Here is a 17,808-nt window from a genome sequence, read left to right on the forward strand (position 1 = left end):
ACATTCATATTCCCAAAAGAGATATCCATCAATCCGGTTCTACAGTTAATAGAAGCATTAGCTGTAGCTAGAAAAGGACGTCCGAGAATTTTGGGAATGTGTTTTCTTGGGTCGTGGAATGGTTTCGTATCAAGAACCACGAAGTTTATCGGGAAGTAGAACCTATCCACCTTTATGATAACATCTTCAATGATTCCCCGTGGTAGCTTAATAGATCTATCAGCAAGTTGCAATACTATCGGAGTTGGTTTAAGATCTCCCAAACCAAGTTGTAGGTAAACCGAATATGGAATCAAATTCACACTAGCTCCTAAGTCAGGGAGGGCCCTCTCGATTTTGTTGTCACCAATGACACAAGAGATTGTAGGGGCACTCGGATCCTTATACTTCGGAGGAGTGCTGTGCTGAATAATCGCACTAACATTTTCGGTTAACCTCACTTTCTTTGGTAAATGACTTCTGAAAGTGCGCTTTTGAGTGCACAAATCCTTAAGGAATTTTGCATAGGGAGGAATTTGCTTGATAGCATCCAAGAGAGGAAGATTGATCTTTACTTGCCTAAAGACCTCCCACATGTCTTGAATTTTGCAATTCTTATTCTCAAAATGTGTCGACTCTTGCAGACGTTGAGGGAACGGAGCTTTTAGCTCATAAGTAGTTTCCACATTTGGGGTGACATGCGTGGGATTTCCGTGAATGGTATTTGGACAAGAAGAACTTGGATTTGGATTGGAAGAGCTTGAATTTGGATTTTTCAAAGGAGGATTTTGTTCACTTTTGTCTCCATCGACCTTGTTGTCAACCACTTTACCACTCCGAAGGGTGGTGATAGCTTGAACATGCTCAAGACTCGGCCCACTCAGAAGAGGGGTTTCATCAATTGCATGTATCTCTCTAGGATTTTCAAATGGTTGAGCGGGAAGCTTACCCTTGTCTTTTTGAAGAATTTGGTTCACTTGGTTAGCTATTTGTCCCATTTGATTTTTGAGCCTAGCTATGGATTGAGTATGGGAGTGAACCATTTGGAGAGTAGGTTGCAAGGATGTCAAGTGATGCTTGTTGGAATCCATGATTTGCTTGTTTAGTGATTCCATCATTTGCACATTTAATGATTCCATCATATACTTGTTTGCAGCCACTATCTCATCAATTGGATTTACAGGAGGTTGAGTGGAGACATTTGGATTGTATGGAGGTTGGTAGCTTGAAGAGGCTTGGAAAGGCCTACCTTGATATTGAGAAGAGGGCTGATTTTGAGGCCCTTGATTTTGAAGTTGGGAATTTTGTGGGGCTTGTTGCCTCCATGAAAAATTCGGATGGTCCCTCCAACCTGGATTATATGTATTGGAATACGGGTTATGCCTGGGCCTTGAGAACATGGCATTAGCTTGCTCTTGGTTGGGATCGGGAAATTGCTCCAGTGTGGGGCAATCTTCCGAGAGATAGAATGGACTAGTACATGAAGCATAAACCGAACTTGCCCAATTTTGAGACAATGAAGGGGGAAGATGTGGTGCCACCAATTGGTAGAATTTATGAGCAATGGCATCCACTTGAGATGATTCCTCCCTTATTGATTTTTGTTGACAAGGATTGGTGTTCTTTGGAGTGGTTGAGGTCGGAGCCCTATGAGAATTGTGTTGAAGTGAATTTTCACTCAAATTCTCAAGTAAGGTCCAAGCCTCATCCGCATTCTTGGACATGAACATCCCACCACAAGAAGAGTCAACCATAAACCTATGGGTGTCGGTCAAGCCGGCATAGAAAGCTTGCACTAATTGCCATTTTGGGATCAAATGATGTGGACACTTCCGAAGAAGATCTTGTAACATTTCCCAAGTCTCGTGGAGTTGTTCTCCATCAACTTGAGAAAAGCTTAGAATGGAACCCCTCATTTGGTTGGTTTTACTCACCGGATAATACTTCTTAAGAAATTCTTGTTGTAATTGAGCCCAAGAAGTAATAGAGTTGGGAGCGAGGGAGTTCAACCAATATTTTGCCCTATCCTTTAGGGAGAATGGGAAAAGATGTAAGTGGAGTGCATTTTCAGGAAATCCTCTCAACTGGATGGTCGAACAGATTTCAAGGAACTCATCGAGATGCTTATATGGATCTTCATTATCAAAACCATGAAAAGATGGAAGCATTTGGATGGTACTAGATTTGATCTCATATTGAGCTGCATCGATGTTTGGCATCACTATGCAAGATGGAGAAGCATAGGTGGTAGGGATGAAATGATCTCTAAGAGTCATTGGCTCGATATTAGGAATTTCAGCCCTTTCATTCCCCAGATTTCCTATATTATCCCCCATTGTATTAAATTCAGTTTCAAGATCCCGTGTAAGAGTAGGTTCCCTAGGGTTCCGTCTAAGAGTTCTTTCAAGAGAGTTAATATCAATGGGAGAATCGATTGTGGGTAAGGAAAGTGACTTACGACCGAACATCAATAACAAAACATATACTCAACAAAGCAATTCATCAACCACAACTCCACATACGATGTTCCCTTTCTCCTCAATTATCAAGACAGAAAATAAATGGCCACGACAAGGACCGATGCTTGAACACGAAATTAAAACAATAATATAGCCTCAACAAGGGCTTGAAAATAAATTAACTACTTCTAAGCTTAGCACATGCACAACATATAACGATGCAAAACTAAAAGGTCTAGAAGCTTACCTAGGGTCCTCTAGACTTACACTTTGCTAGCGTTCCCACGGTGGGAGTCGAGTCCCTAGAATCTTACAACATAAAAATGGTTAAACCACACGAGAAATATGCACAAAACACAATATTAACAATCACACTAAGTTTAACCCTAAAACTTTGGTTGCTAAACCGTATGCAAGTCCCCGGCAACGGCGCCAAAAATTGATCGACTGATCAACTATACATCAACCTTCGCAATAACACGAATCATTGTAAAATAGGGCTATTGGTCGGGTAAGTCGAACCACTGGGACTGCGCTAGTTTAATACAACCTAAATGTCTAGAATCTTCTTAGAATGATGAAGGGTTTATAGAGGTTTTGTTGGATGTCACTTAAGCTAGGAAATTAAAAGTGCATAAAACAATAAATTGCAAGAATTCAAGGGAGTGAAGTACAAGTAAAGAAGGCTAGGGAAATGAATCCACCTCCATCCCTATACACATGCTAGGTTAAGATTAATTTAAGGGAAAAACAACATATATGATAGTCATGATACATAACAATATTAGGTTGCTATAATATCCTCAAGAAGTTCATTCAAATAGAAAGGCAAGAATAAACCATCAAAGGTTCACATGATCAACTACCTAAACTAAAATGTAGCTTAGAACATGCTTACTAAGTCAAGGATTATCAAGCCCTAATTTAAATGGTGAATGCACATAAAGCTAAGAATCAAGTATAGACCATCAAAGGGAAACCCTAAGCCATGAACTATCTAGGTTCTCCAACTCCATGCCATTAAAACCATTCCATGATCTAACTTCCATTGTCACCATGGAAGTGCAAGCAATATGATTAAGAAAAGTAACCATCCAAGACAAGATGAATAACTCACAATAATCATTTATAAACATTCAACATTCATTACAACAAAAATGAGGCTCTTGATCATGGAAAGACTATCAAAAATACATTATAATCCCCAAAAATAAACTATACTAACACATGCTTACAAGGGAGGGGTTTCATCACCTCCCTAGATGAGGTTTAGTTGCCCATTGGTGAGCTAGAAGAAGGAAGAAGCATCATCCTCATCTCCATTTTCGTGCACCTCTTTGGAGCTTGAAGAACAACTCTCTCTTGCTCTCTTCTCTCTCCTCTATCTTGTAAAATGAAGCTTAATGAAAATGTGTGGCTCTCACCCCTTTATCTAGATAAGAATTCCACCCAAAAAGCTCTCTCTCTCTCCTCCAAGAAACATCCCCAACCAACTCATAAAGGAAAGCTTCCAAAGTAGGTAAAATCTGAGCACAAGTGGGCTGAGTCGTGTAGAATTCTGCCCTAATTTCGAGTGCTCGAAATAGGGCCTCGAGCACTCGAAAATTGGGCAGAATGCCCTATGCTTGGTTTGCTCCGCCCGGATCTACTTTGGTAAAACGGTCATAACTTTGTTTTCCAAACTCCGAATGACAAACCGCTTGAAGATTTGGAAAGTTGATTCAGAGCTCTAAAAACTTTATGTTTTGGTAGAGATCCAATTCTCAAGTCTGGTTGGTCGAAATTGAAGAACAATTCAGACTTTCATTGCTGCCAGGCAGTTCTTAGCACCTCTAATAAGAAGATCATAACTCTCTGCTCCGAACTCCGAATGATGAACCGCTTAAAGATTTGGAAAGCTGATTCAGAGATCTAAATCTTTTATGTTATGATAGAAGTCCAGTTCTTGAGTTTGGTAGGTCAAAATGTTGAACAAAATTTGGGCTTCACTGCTGCCAGAAATTCAGTTTTTGAGCACATTGTTGATCAAAAATCCACAAGGGCTTATTTTTGCTCCCTTTTTGCAATTAAACCTGAAAATGCATAAAAACACACAAATGAAGATAATCTACAGAATTAAACAAACAACAGACTTAACTAATGCAATTTAGGGCGCTTGAATATACAGTATTCGGCGCTTATCATCTGCATTTTCCTATCACGTCATCACCCCTACCAGGTCAGTAGTTACGTCAGCATCCAGCTTACTTTGCCACGTCAATGTCTAGACTTGCTCTACACGTCAACATTTACTTACCATATTAGTTGCCACGCAGCAAAGGTGCCAGCAGTAGTACATCACCTGCCACGACAGTTGCCATGTCAGACACAGTCAGCAGCGATGCCAGCAGTAGTGCCACATCACCTGCCATGTCAGTTGTTAATCGTGTCTCCAACTTCATCATGGGTGAAAACCCATCTTCACTAACTCACTTTTGCTATGCCACTTTCAAGATCTTAAATATTTCTAAACTCAAGATGGTTTTATTCAATCCACTTTGATTTTGAGGGGCAGTTAGAATATATTGTACAATATATTATTACTATATTGTATAATATATTCTAACCATGTATAGGTTTACCATATAGGGTTTAGGCTTCTTAATCTCAGGGTCAGCCTTAACCCTACTATATTGTATAATATATTCTAACCATGTATAGGTTTACCATATAGGGTTTAGGCTTCTTAATCTCAGGGTCGGCCTTAACCCAAGGCGAACAAGGCGGTCGCCTAGGGCCTTAGATTTTGTAGGCCCATACATGGGCCACAAAAAAATAATAATTTGTTACCAAATGCACAACAAATCATTAAGGGGCCTCAAAATTTATAAGCCCATGAATGATGGGCCACTAAAAAAAAATTGTAACCCAGCAAATCGTGTAAAGGGCCTAAAAAAAAAACAAAAAAAAAAAAAAACACACACACACACACACACAAATGGCAAATCATTTGAACAGCCTGGGAAACTCCTAACCTTGAAATCCTATTCCAATCTCTATTCCTGGAACTGTCTTTCTCAAGAGTCTCAACAGACTCGCGCCTCTCCAAGATAAGACTGCAACTACAACAATCAAATTTTTTTCCTCAAAAATCAAAAGTTCAAAACCCAGAAAATTAAAAACGTCACAATATCACATCATCATCATCATCATCTTCACAGTTCACTGTTCACACTTCTGTTTTTTTTTTTTTTTTTTGGTTAAAAGTTCACACTTCTGTTCCTCTTTCTCTGTTGAGATTGTTCCAAACTTCCAGTTCGGGTTCGACGGTTCATAACTCGCAAGGGTTATTGTTGTTGTTCAAGTTCAACACTTCAACTCTTATTCAAGTAGTTCTTAAACCAAAAAATTATTTTAATTTTATTTGTCTTATTCTTCTGTGTGAACTATGAATCAACTTTGTGAATTTATTGTAATGCAGAAGTTCCAATCCAGCAATCCTTCACACTTCACTTGAAGACCATTTAGACATCTCATGAGGTATTTTTGTTTTTCTGTAAATCATATCATTTAGACATCTCATAAGGAATCCTTCACTTGAAAACGGTCATTGAGGTAATCCATATTTTCTTTTAGTAAACCAATTTTCTTAAAAAGTTTAGTTTTACGTTGATTGTGTATCCTGTTATTTAGATTTCAAGATTTTTGACAATTATGTCTACAAGAAAATTTGAATCTGGGTATGAAGAAAAAAAAAAAGAAAAAAGAATTGATTCAATCTCAAAAAGGTGCTATTTATAAGTTTTTTAAGAACAATGCACAAATTGAGAATTTAGTTGAAGATTTGGTGAATGAAGAATATAGGAATGAAGAAAATCTTAATGAACATGGAGGTTTAATGAATGAAAATACGAATAAGAATCAAAATGAAGAAAACGTGAATGAACTTGAAGATTTGATAAATGAAGAATATATGAATGATAATTATAATCTTCCTTTGAACATTAATGATCTAGGAAATTGGAAAGATATTGATAAAAAAAAAAAAGAGATTTATTAGTTGAAAGAGGTCGTCCAAGAGATGCTAAACTTGAAAATTTTCCTAAAAATTCAAAAAATAGACATTTCTCTTCTACATATTACATTCGACACTTGTCAAATGGTGAAAAACATGATAGAAGATGGCTAATCTATTCGAGTTCTTTGGAAATAGTCTATTGCTTTTGTTGTAAGTTGTTTAAATGTGACGAACAAAAAACTCATTTGGTGAATGAAGGAGCCAATGACTGAAAAAATATTTGTGACAAACTTAAAAGTCACGAGACTAGTCGTGAACACATTGTTAACATAGGGAATTGGATTGAATTAGAAATTAGATTACAAAAATAATGCAATAATCGATAAAAGTGTGGAAGAAAAAATCAACAAAGATAGAGAAAATTGGAGGCAAGTATTATTGAGAATAATTTCTGTTGTGAAAACTCTTGCTAAAAATAGTTTGGCATTCCGTGGGGACAGTGAGAAGCTTTATGAAGAAAATAATGGAAACTTTGTAAGCATAATTGAAATGATTGCTGAATTTAATCCAATAATGAAATAGCACATTCGTCGAATTCAAGATTAAAAAATTTAGTACCATTATCTTAGTCATAAAATTTAAAATGAATTTTTTCTTCGAATATCGAATGAAATCAAATGTGTAATCATTAAAAGGGTTAAAGAAGCAAAATACTTTTCAGTTATTCTTGATTGTACTCTGGATGCAAGTCATGAAGAGCAAATGTCACTTATATTAAAATGTGTTAATGTTTCAGCAAGTCCGATAAATGTAGAAGAGTTCTTTTTAGGATTTCTAAAGGTGGATGATACATCAGGGCAAGGGCTTTTTGATGAACTTGTAGATACTTTGAAAGGTCTTGAACTTGATATTGGTGATGTAAGAGGACAAGGGTATGATAACGGTTCTAATATGAAAGGGAAACATAAAGGTGTACAAAAAAGATTACTAGATATAAATCCTAAAGCATTCTACATCCATGTGGTTGTCATAATCTTAATCTTGCACTTTGTGATATGGCAAACTTTTGTTCTAAAGCATCATCTTTTTTTGGAGTTATGCAACACATATATTCATTGTTTTCATCTTCCACAAAGCGATAGAAAGTTCTCACAGACAATGTTAAAGGTTTTACACTTAAGCCACCATCACAAACACGTTGGGAAGGTTAACTAGAAAGTGTTCAAGCAATAAGATTTCAAGCTCCAAATATAAGAAATGCTTTAATTTATTTAGCAAGTACTAGTGAAGATCCCAAAACAAAGAGTGATGCTGAGTGCTTAGCTACATATGAAATTGAGAATTTTGAATTCTTAGTTAGCATGGTTATTTGGTTTGATATATTGAATGCTATTAACAAAGTAAGCAAAATCATGCAAACATAGGACATGCAAATTGATGTTGCTATAGATCTCTTAAAAGGACTCATTTCATTTTTTGAAACTTATAGAGAAAATGGATTTAAATCTACTATGATTGAGGCTAAAAAGATTGCAACTGAAATGGAAGTTGAACCATTATTCCGTGAAAGACGTGTCATTCGTAGAAAAAAAAAAAAAACAATTTGACGAGAGTGCTAATGAAAAGATGACACAATCGGCTGAAGAATCATTTAAAGTTAATTACTATATATACATAGTTGATCAAGCTCTTTCTTCACTAAAGAGTAGATTTGAGCAATTTTAACAATATGATGACTTTTTTGAATTTTTGTTTAATTTGGAGAGGTTAAAGTCTATAAATAATGATAGTTTGAAGTGTTCATTTCATGTCATAACCTTGAAAATATTCTAAAACATAAAATGGTTTTTAATATTGATGGGACTGAATTATTTTTAGAGTTACAAGTTTTAAGAGAAGCTTTACCAAAAGAAACAAAAAAGGCAATTGAAGTATTGGATTTTATAAAAAGGCTAGGTTATTGTTTTCCAAATGCTTGGATTGCATATTGAGTATTATTGACTATCCCAGTTACAGTTGCATCTGCTAAGAGAAGCTTTTCAAAGTTAAAGTTACTCAAATCTTACTTGCGGTTGACGATGACACAAGAGAGATTGAATGGATTGGATATGTTGTCTATTGAAAAAGATGTGTTGGAGAAAGTTGATTTGAGCAATTTAATTGATAATTTTGCAGCTCAAAATGCAAGACAATCACATTTACTTTAATAAAAAATTTGCACTTATATATATATATATATATATATATATACATATATGTATATATATATATTGCGCATGTGAAACTTATGTATAGAGGGCCTCACATTTAAAGTTCGCCTAGGGCCTCTCAAGATTTTTTCAATCTCAGGACCAGCCCTGCTTACTCTCCACACATCTCGTCACCTATATAAACCCTAGTGTATCTCGTATCTCGTATCTCATTCCCTCTCTTTTTTCTCTTTGTAAATATAATAAATAAAAATATTATCAATTATAATTACAATATTATTGTCTTCATTTTTTTATTTCTTCAATGGCGCCCCCACTCAAAAGAATTTATGGGGTTCATCATTGTCGCATCTTATCTTCCCTCTATATATTTCTCCTACATAACATCAAAACAATTTTTTTCAATTTTGCTTAGGTTTTCTCTCAATAGCCCTAACAAATCAATTCGATTTTAAATCTTCACTTTTTTTAATTGGGAATTTTTTTTTTTTTTAATCAATTCGATTTTAAATGTGTGTGTGTGTGCGTGCGCACGTGCGCAGTTTCTTGAAGATTCATTTGATTTGTAACTCAATATATTTAGAACTTGCACGGTTTTGGTTATACTTTGCATCGATTTGATTATAATATACAATATATATATATATATATATATTGATTTATTTCTTTTGTGCCTCTTTTTGACTTGATCTTGTTGTAGGTAATCGGGTAAGAGTTTGGATTGAGATTGATTTAAAGAATGAAGTTTGTTTGTTTGTTTGTTTTTTTTTATTTATTTATTTTAAAAAAATAGAGAAAATGGTGGTTTGTCGGAATATCATTAGAGAGAGTGTTTAGGGTGGATAAGGAGAGAGAGAGATTGAGGTAACGAGTAACTCTTAAAAAGATGGTTAATTTTGTCCTAATTGGATAGGCACTTATCAAATACTAAATTGTTTTGTATAAGTTGTCATATTTGTAATTACTTTGTATTTAATGGTTTTATATCCTCTAAAGGTGTTATTTATTAAATTTTCCGACATTTTACCTATATATATATATATCCACATCACATAAATAAACTTCATCAAAAATATATATATATAAAAGGAAGAAAGAAATTGTAAAATGGCTTAAATTCTTAAAGGGAGGCATATTCATACTCCACTTTTCTCCAATTACACTTCACTTACCTTTTTCTTTTAAAGAAAATGACAAGTAGGTCCAAGAACCCATTAATGTAACATCCCTTATTTTATAATACCACAACTATCCTTTATACAACTATAACTTTTTTAACGTGGCTTTCGAAGGAGATAATTTATTCAATAAAGATAATTTTATTTTTGGCAGTCAAAATAGATAATTTATTGAATAGTGATTTTATTCAATAAAGATAATTTTATTTTTGGTAGTCAAAATAGATAATTTAATCAATAGTGATTTTTTTTGTCTTACGCAGTCAAAATGGATAATTTTTTCAATAGTGACTTTTTTTTCCTATCAAAACATATAATTTATTCAATAGTGACTTTTTTGTCTTATCAAAATAGATAATTTATTCAACAAAGTTAACTTTTTTTTAGATTTTTTTTTTTCTTTAGCCCTATCTAAAGAGCTGACTTTTTTTGGTAATTTTTTATTGGGTGTCAAAAGAGATAATTTATAGAGATAATTTTTTTATTTTTTTAAACTTATAAAAAAAGATAATTTATTCATAAATAAATTAGGGTAAAGTGTAAAAAAAAAAAAAAAAAAAAAAAAAAAAAAAAAAAAAAAAAACCCTGAACTATCGAAAAACCTACAACTAACCCACTGAATTACCAAAAATGCAAAAAAAAAATCATCAACTATGCAAAAAAGTTGCAGATCACCCCATCCGTCCAAGGTCCGGTGAGAATTAGCCATTAAATTTGGTTGGATTTTTTTAAAAGACCATACTATCCTTAGAAGCATGAAAGGACAAGAGTGCCCTTAATATATATATATATATATATATATATATATATATATATATTAAGGGCACTCTTGTCCTTTCATGCTTCTAAGGATAGTATATATAAAAGAGTACAACATATTTAATAAATAAAAGTAAAACATATTTAATAAAAATAAAAATAAAAAAATACTATATGCCTGTGTATACAGAGCTGTTTGGGTTTGGTTTGTTAAAACAATATCCTAGTCCCGATTTTTGAACTTTATGTTGGATAAGATTTATGTCTTTACTTGGTTTTTATTTGATTTTTGAATTAGTGTGTATCTAGGAATGTTTAGTTTGAATTTATTTTTCAGTTGAAGTATAGAGTTATAGTATAATTAGAATGCTTGTATTTAGGAAGTTGGTTTACATATTTTTCTATAAATAAACAAGGAGACATGATGTACTAGAGGTCCAGCACCCTCAGAATCCTTTAAATTATTTGTTTGCTTTCTCAAGCCTTTCTTAGAGTAACATCCTTGCTATTTCTTCTTTATCTCTATCTTTATCTCTCTATCTCAATCTCTCACTCTATCTATTTCTCTCATTCTCTCTCTCAATCTCTCTTTTCTCTATTTTTTTTCTATATCTATCTCTCCCTTTTTCTATTCTCTTAACGTTACTATAATTATTCAACTAAAAGTCCTTTTAATTAAGGCAGTTCTTGAACTCTAAGAGGAGTATTATTGTTCTCTTTATCCTCGCATCGTCTGAAAGTCAACCTTCATAAAGAGACTAGCGTTGACTATTTACAATCGAACCATACAAGTGGTTCTGGCATGCCCATACTACATCAATTTAAGATCAGCTTTAGCTAACCGATTTTAGCGTCAATGTTCTTGGCACGCCCAGTGTGACCCCATCAGGTGAGTAATTATAATAAATATGCCTCCCAAGTTAAGAGAGGTTCGAAAGGTGTGACTACAGGTGACAATACTGACGAAAAGAACCAGCTACTCGGCGTAGGAGATGATGCTGATTCATCAGTTCCATCCAACACTCCTTTAGGTCGGGTATTGGAATCAATTATGCAAATAATGGATGCCCAACAAGCTCAGATCGGTGAAGTAAGGTCCCAGATGGGAGAATCCAATCAAATTTTGGTTTCTCAAATACATGAGATGAGATCAATGACCGAAGAGTTAAATCAAATGATGTATGCTCAAATGAAGCAGATGAGTCAAAAGCTTGAGACCAGCATATCGGCTAACCAAAATCGAAAGCGTCTCATGCCAATGAATCCATATTTCAGCATATGTCAGCACCATTAATACATATATCCCAAGGGCCTCGAACAGTATCAACAGGTATCATACCACCAAGCACAGCACTTGGCATCACAATCTGTGATACCCCCGGATTTCCGAATGCGGGTTGGCCAGGCCCGTGCCCGAATACTCGAGGATATCAAAACAAATTGATAATAAACGAACACAGAGTACAAAAGAATAAAGAAGAATAAATAAAATGCTGACAAGAAACTAAAATGATAATCTAATAATAAACCTCATAATATATTTCCATTAATTAATAAACTCTTCTGATACAACTGATCCTCCAAAATACAACTCGGGAATCCATATTGTGTGGACCCCTAGAAAATCCAAACTAAACAAATGACAGCAATAACTATCTAAATCAGGAAACTGAATCATAAAGGAACTCCTATGTAGCATCGGACGAATGAAGTAGACTGATCCCTGCTCAGCACGAACAACCTCTACTCCTGACGAACACCTGAAAAATAATGGTGGGTCAGGCCCACAAACAAGTTCTACTATACTACAGTCCAAGCAGAGATCCGATACACGTATACATCCTAGTCAATCCAACAGTAACTAGTAGTCCGTATATATATATATACACACACTAAAGGAACCGCACTAGACTATAGGGTTGTCTCAACCTGAATAGTAGGCAACATGCAAAACGCACATATAGTGGGCATGAATACCTAGACCTACCAGGGTACACAACTACACTATATCTAGCTACACATCCCTGGCGATATACGCATCCTAACCACTGATCCTGAGATTCAAGCTCATATCATGGCACCATACTTATATATATATAATCTAGTAACCATCCTATCCGGTATAAATTAATTCTCCATAAGTCATTCAACTTGTTCAGCTGACCTGACTTGAATATAAGTAGGACTTAACATTTTAGTTAATCCATTCCCTTATATAATAAATTAATCATCCATAAGTCATTCAACTTGTTCAGCTGACCTGACTTGAATATAAGTAGGACTTAATATTTTAGTTAATCCATTCCCTTATATAAAATAGGTAGGACTTAACTGATAAGTTAATCCGTTCCTAGAATGCCACCGTCCCATACCGGTGCATTAAATCACATAATTCAACAATTGATGTAACGATTAAGGAAATACATCAAACAATCCAGAAATAACTATGATAATATGATATCAAGTTATCACAAAATAGGAATGACTTATTATTTATTTAAGTTTCCTATATCATATGTCCTACATAAACTGAATCTTATACATATGATGATATTTTATTATACCATCAAATAAGCATTCTCCATATCCAATTCATCCTACACATTTAATCTTAATTGTTAAAACATATTAAAAGATTAAATTCATTCGTTTGTTTAAAACATTCAAATAGCAAGCATCATTATGATTGAGTCTATTTAAATTTATTTAAACCTAAACCTAGTTCCTATTTAATGTTCAGGAATCCTAGGCATGTTTCTACGTTCCATCATTCCACAGATATGAAATATACATAATTTAAACATTTAAAAATTCAAACCGGAAATCAGATCAAAATCATACATTTATCAATTCATAACATAAGAACAAATATGAACCAAATTCATAAAACCTATGTTCTAATCCAATTAAACATGCATAATTATTTAATTTTATGTGTTTAATAAATCCTGAAATTTCCTAGGCATATATAGAAACACGAATCAAAGGGAAAGAGATAGAAGAAGAACTTGCCTTAAACTTTCGGACTGAAAGTTAAACTTCTTCTTACTTGATTTTCTCTCTAAAGGGTTTTCTCCTCATTCCTTCCTCTTTCTCCTTCACTCTCTAACTCTCTCTCTGTAGAATATATTACGTAATATATTTTCACTCCTTTTTCAACCATAGTTGTGTATTTATAGGCTAAATAATAACCCTATTCCTTTTTCCAATCCAAGTCAACTTAATAAAGAAAAATAAAAAAAATGAAAATATTAAAAAGGTAACTTAAAATATATTACGTATATAATCTATGTATATCCTTATTAATTAAATAAAATATATACATTAGATTATTTATTAATACTAAAGTTACCATAATATTAAAAGGTAACTTAAAACATGTTACGTATATAATCTATCTATATTCTCATTAAATAAATAAAATATATACATTAGATTATTTATTTATACTAAAGTTACCATAATATTAAAAAGTAACTTAAAATATGTTACGTATATAATCTATCTGTATCCTCATTAAATAAATAAAATATATACATCAGATTATTTATTTATACTAAAGTTACCATAATATTAAAAAGGTAACTTAAAACATGTTACATATAAAATATATGTATATCCTTATTATATAAATATATAAAATATATACATCAGATTATTTATTAATACTAAAGTTACTATAATATTAATAAATTACTTTCCTTTTTATATATATGTATATATATATATATATATATATATATATATATATATATATATATACAACTATCCATGGGTAATTATCCATACCCATCCAACCTCCTATCCAAGTAGTTCATGGGACCCAATTAGTTAGCCCATTACCACTAACCATAACCATAAAATAAAATAAAATAAAATATTTAATCATTTAATTTACAATTAATTACAATTAATCAAATACATCATTTAAGCACACAATTTAATTAAACAAATAATACAAATAACACCTAGACAAAATACAAATAACACATAGATAAGTAACCAATTAATCAAGTAACACTTAATTCAATTAAACACATAAACAATTAGTCAAATAATCAATTAAATAATTAAAAAAAATACAATAAAAATAAATAAATAAATACCAAGACTATCTTTTTAAAATTAGAGGTATTACACAATCGGCAATGTGCCAAATCCTACTCTCGGTATGCCGATTGGTAATCCACCAATATTATCAGATCCACCAGCAGTAACTGTAGTGCCGGTGTATCAGCCACCAGTGAATAATCAACATAATCAAAATATACAGCGTCCATATATATAGCCGATTCCTTCGGTGAGAGATCAGCAAGAAGTGTTGGTTACCCAAAACCCAGGTAGGGCTAATTTATTGATCCCTCTGGCGGTTGTCGGGGGGCAAGTAAATGCCGATCCACAATGAGAGTGGGTTAATCCATTCGTTCCGCGGCACCTAAATGATCCTCCAGGAAGAAATGCAGGGATTGATAGGGCTCAGATTTTGGCTTTAATATAGGCTGAAGTGGCACAAGGTCGTAGACTTGCTCGGTCGGTATATAGAAAGCCTTATCCTGATCATGTTGATACCCATGAGTTACCTAGAAATTATCGGTATCCCAATTTTTCTATGAACTGTGGGGAAGAGAATTTTTCTACGGTGCAGCACATTACAAGGTTCACGGCACAATGCTGTGAAGCAAGTCCAAATCCTTGGTTGAGGATGAGGTTATTCTCTAGCTCTTTTGTTGGGGCGGCATTTGAGTGGTATAATTATTTACCAGCAAATTCTATCCAAACATGGGATGAAATAGAAGAAGCTTTTCAGACTCAATTCTACCGAACAGAGACAGAAGCTACGCTGGTAGACATATCTCGATTATCTTAGTTGCCAAGCGAATCAATTGAAACTTTTGTTGCCAAGTTCAAAAAAGCTAAACTCAAAGGCCGAGTAAGTTTGCCAGAATCAGAATAGATCAAGTTGGCGTTAAATGGTTTAGACATTGAACATCGCAAGAGGTTTGATGGGGTTGATTTTCAAGATCTCTTCAATTTAGCAAACAAAGCTTCTCGGTATGAGGAGAGACTTAAAGAAGAGAAAGAGAGGAAGAATTCCTCTAAGGGTACTTATTATAAGTACCCTAATTATGAGGTATTCTCGGCAGAAGTTGGAGATGAATTGGAATTTGAGGTTGCAGAGTCCAATATCAAGAAACCATACATCTGTGAGGCATTGATTAAGCCTAAGCCGACCACAGGGGGCAATGCAACCTTAACATCAACATCGGCAGCAAGGAAAAGGGCTGCCGATAAGCTATTATTTTGATTTGTCAAAAACAGATCAAATTTTTGATCACTTAATGGCCGATAAAATGATATCTTTGCCTAAGGGGCATAAGATTCTATCGGCAAGTGACTTGAAAGGAAAAGAGTATTGTAAGTATCATAACTCTTGGAACCATGCTACTAATGATTGAACTGTTCTACGAGGTGTATTGCAGAAAGCTATTGATGAAGGTACTTTAAAATTCCCAGAGAAAACTTCAGAGACCATGAAAGTAGATACCAATCCATTTCCTACGATCACATCTACAAATGTGATAAGCTTAGCCAAGCGAGGAAATCGGCAGGAGGCTGAGAAGATATCAGGTGAGTTCCTTTCATCAAATACAACCCCTGAAAAGATGGCAGAACTACAGAGACAACTAAGAGAGGCTCAATTGGCCCTGATAGATAAGGGTTGTTGTCCAAATTGCAAAGGAAAATAGAAACATAAGGAAAAGGAGCCAATGGAAGATTAACCAAAGAAGAAAGGAATTCTTGAGAGGCTTACTTTCCCAATCAAGCTTGGCAAAGGGTCTCGACCAGATAATTCCAGGAGTAGTCATGTGAAGGCAAAAAAGCAAAATTGGCAAGTATATATGTCTAGCCGATTCCATTCCCAAAATTGGCATCCTAGTTTTAAAAGGCGGTCGCTAGTTCAATCAGAAATATGGAAACAAAAGGGAGCCGAGTCACATAAAGTGTGAACTGTAAAACCAAGGACAGACTCAGCGGAGGACAGATGGACTCGAGTCAATCATCCAAAATTCCCTAAGGTTCAGCAACATCAGAGTGGAGGCCTTACTCGATCTTAGAAATGCAGGGAACAAAGGAGAAGAGCCGAGGAAGAAAGGAAAGTAGAAGAGGTAGAGTCGGTTGAACAGGTTAGTATTCTAGATGAAGATCAATCGAATGAGGAAGAGGAGCATCAACCGATATGGCCCAAACACAAAAATGAGTTAAAAATTCAGTTTGGCAGCTTCCCAGAGGAAATGTCATGTAATATGGTATTCGTATTACCAGCAATGTTTTAGGCTCCATCGGCATCAAATGCGACTACTGAAAAGAATGAGGAAACGGAAGACAAAGATAGCACTAAAGAGAAAGAAACTCAGCTGATTCAGAAATTTTCTATTCTTTCATCAGAATCAGTAAAGAAGGTAGTTTTTGAGAAACCTTTGTTGGCAATGACTCAACAATTAAGGCCTTTGTATGTTAAGGTATGGGTAGAAGGCCAACCTATTAACCGAGTCTTAGTAGACAATGGCTCGGTTTTGAATGTAATTCCAGCTAATACGTTAAAGAAACTCGGCAAAAGTATAGAAGATGTTATTACCACAGATGTAGCAATTTGTGGGTTTAACGGAGGTTCTACTAGCACTAAAGGGATTCTTCCTTTGGAAGTCAAAATTGGAGGAAGGACATCCTTCGCGGCATTTTTTATTATCGAATCCACGGCTTCATATAATTTGTTATTAGGCCGTGACTGGATTCATCCAAATATGTGCATCCCATCATCATTACACCAGATACTGATTTTTTGGGATGGAGATAAGGTGAAAATAGTGAATGCTGATGACAAGCCATTTGTGGCAAAAATGTACTCGGCAGATTCTATTTTGTATGATGAAGAGTGTGTTCCTATTTAATTTGTGGGAATAGGAGCCGATGGAAGACCTATATCGGTAACCATGAGAAGAAGTTTTGCCAATCGAGAAATTGGCGAGTTACAGCAAGAAAGGTCTAGGCTGAAGGTAGAATTCCCACAGCTTACTATAATTGAAGAAGAAGTTGTTAATGAAGGCAAAACTTGAGAAAGAAGCACCTCAGTAGCAGGCCTTTAGGGTCGCTTGCGTTCGGTTACATGCATACATAGCCAAAAAAGGGCTAGAAAGGGAAGCAAAAATAGATCCAAGACCATTAGC

The sequence above is a fragment of the Cornus florida genome, unplaced genomic scaffold (genome assembly GCF_030987335.1).
Source record: "Cornus florida cultivar Cherokee Brave unplaced genomic scaffold, ASM3098733v1 CherokeeBrave_3.0.0_Hap2_Chr03, whole genome shotgun sequence".
NCBI lineage: Eukaryota > Viridiplantae > Streptophyta > Magnoliopsida > Cornales > Cornaceae > Cornus > Cornus florida.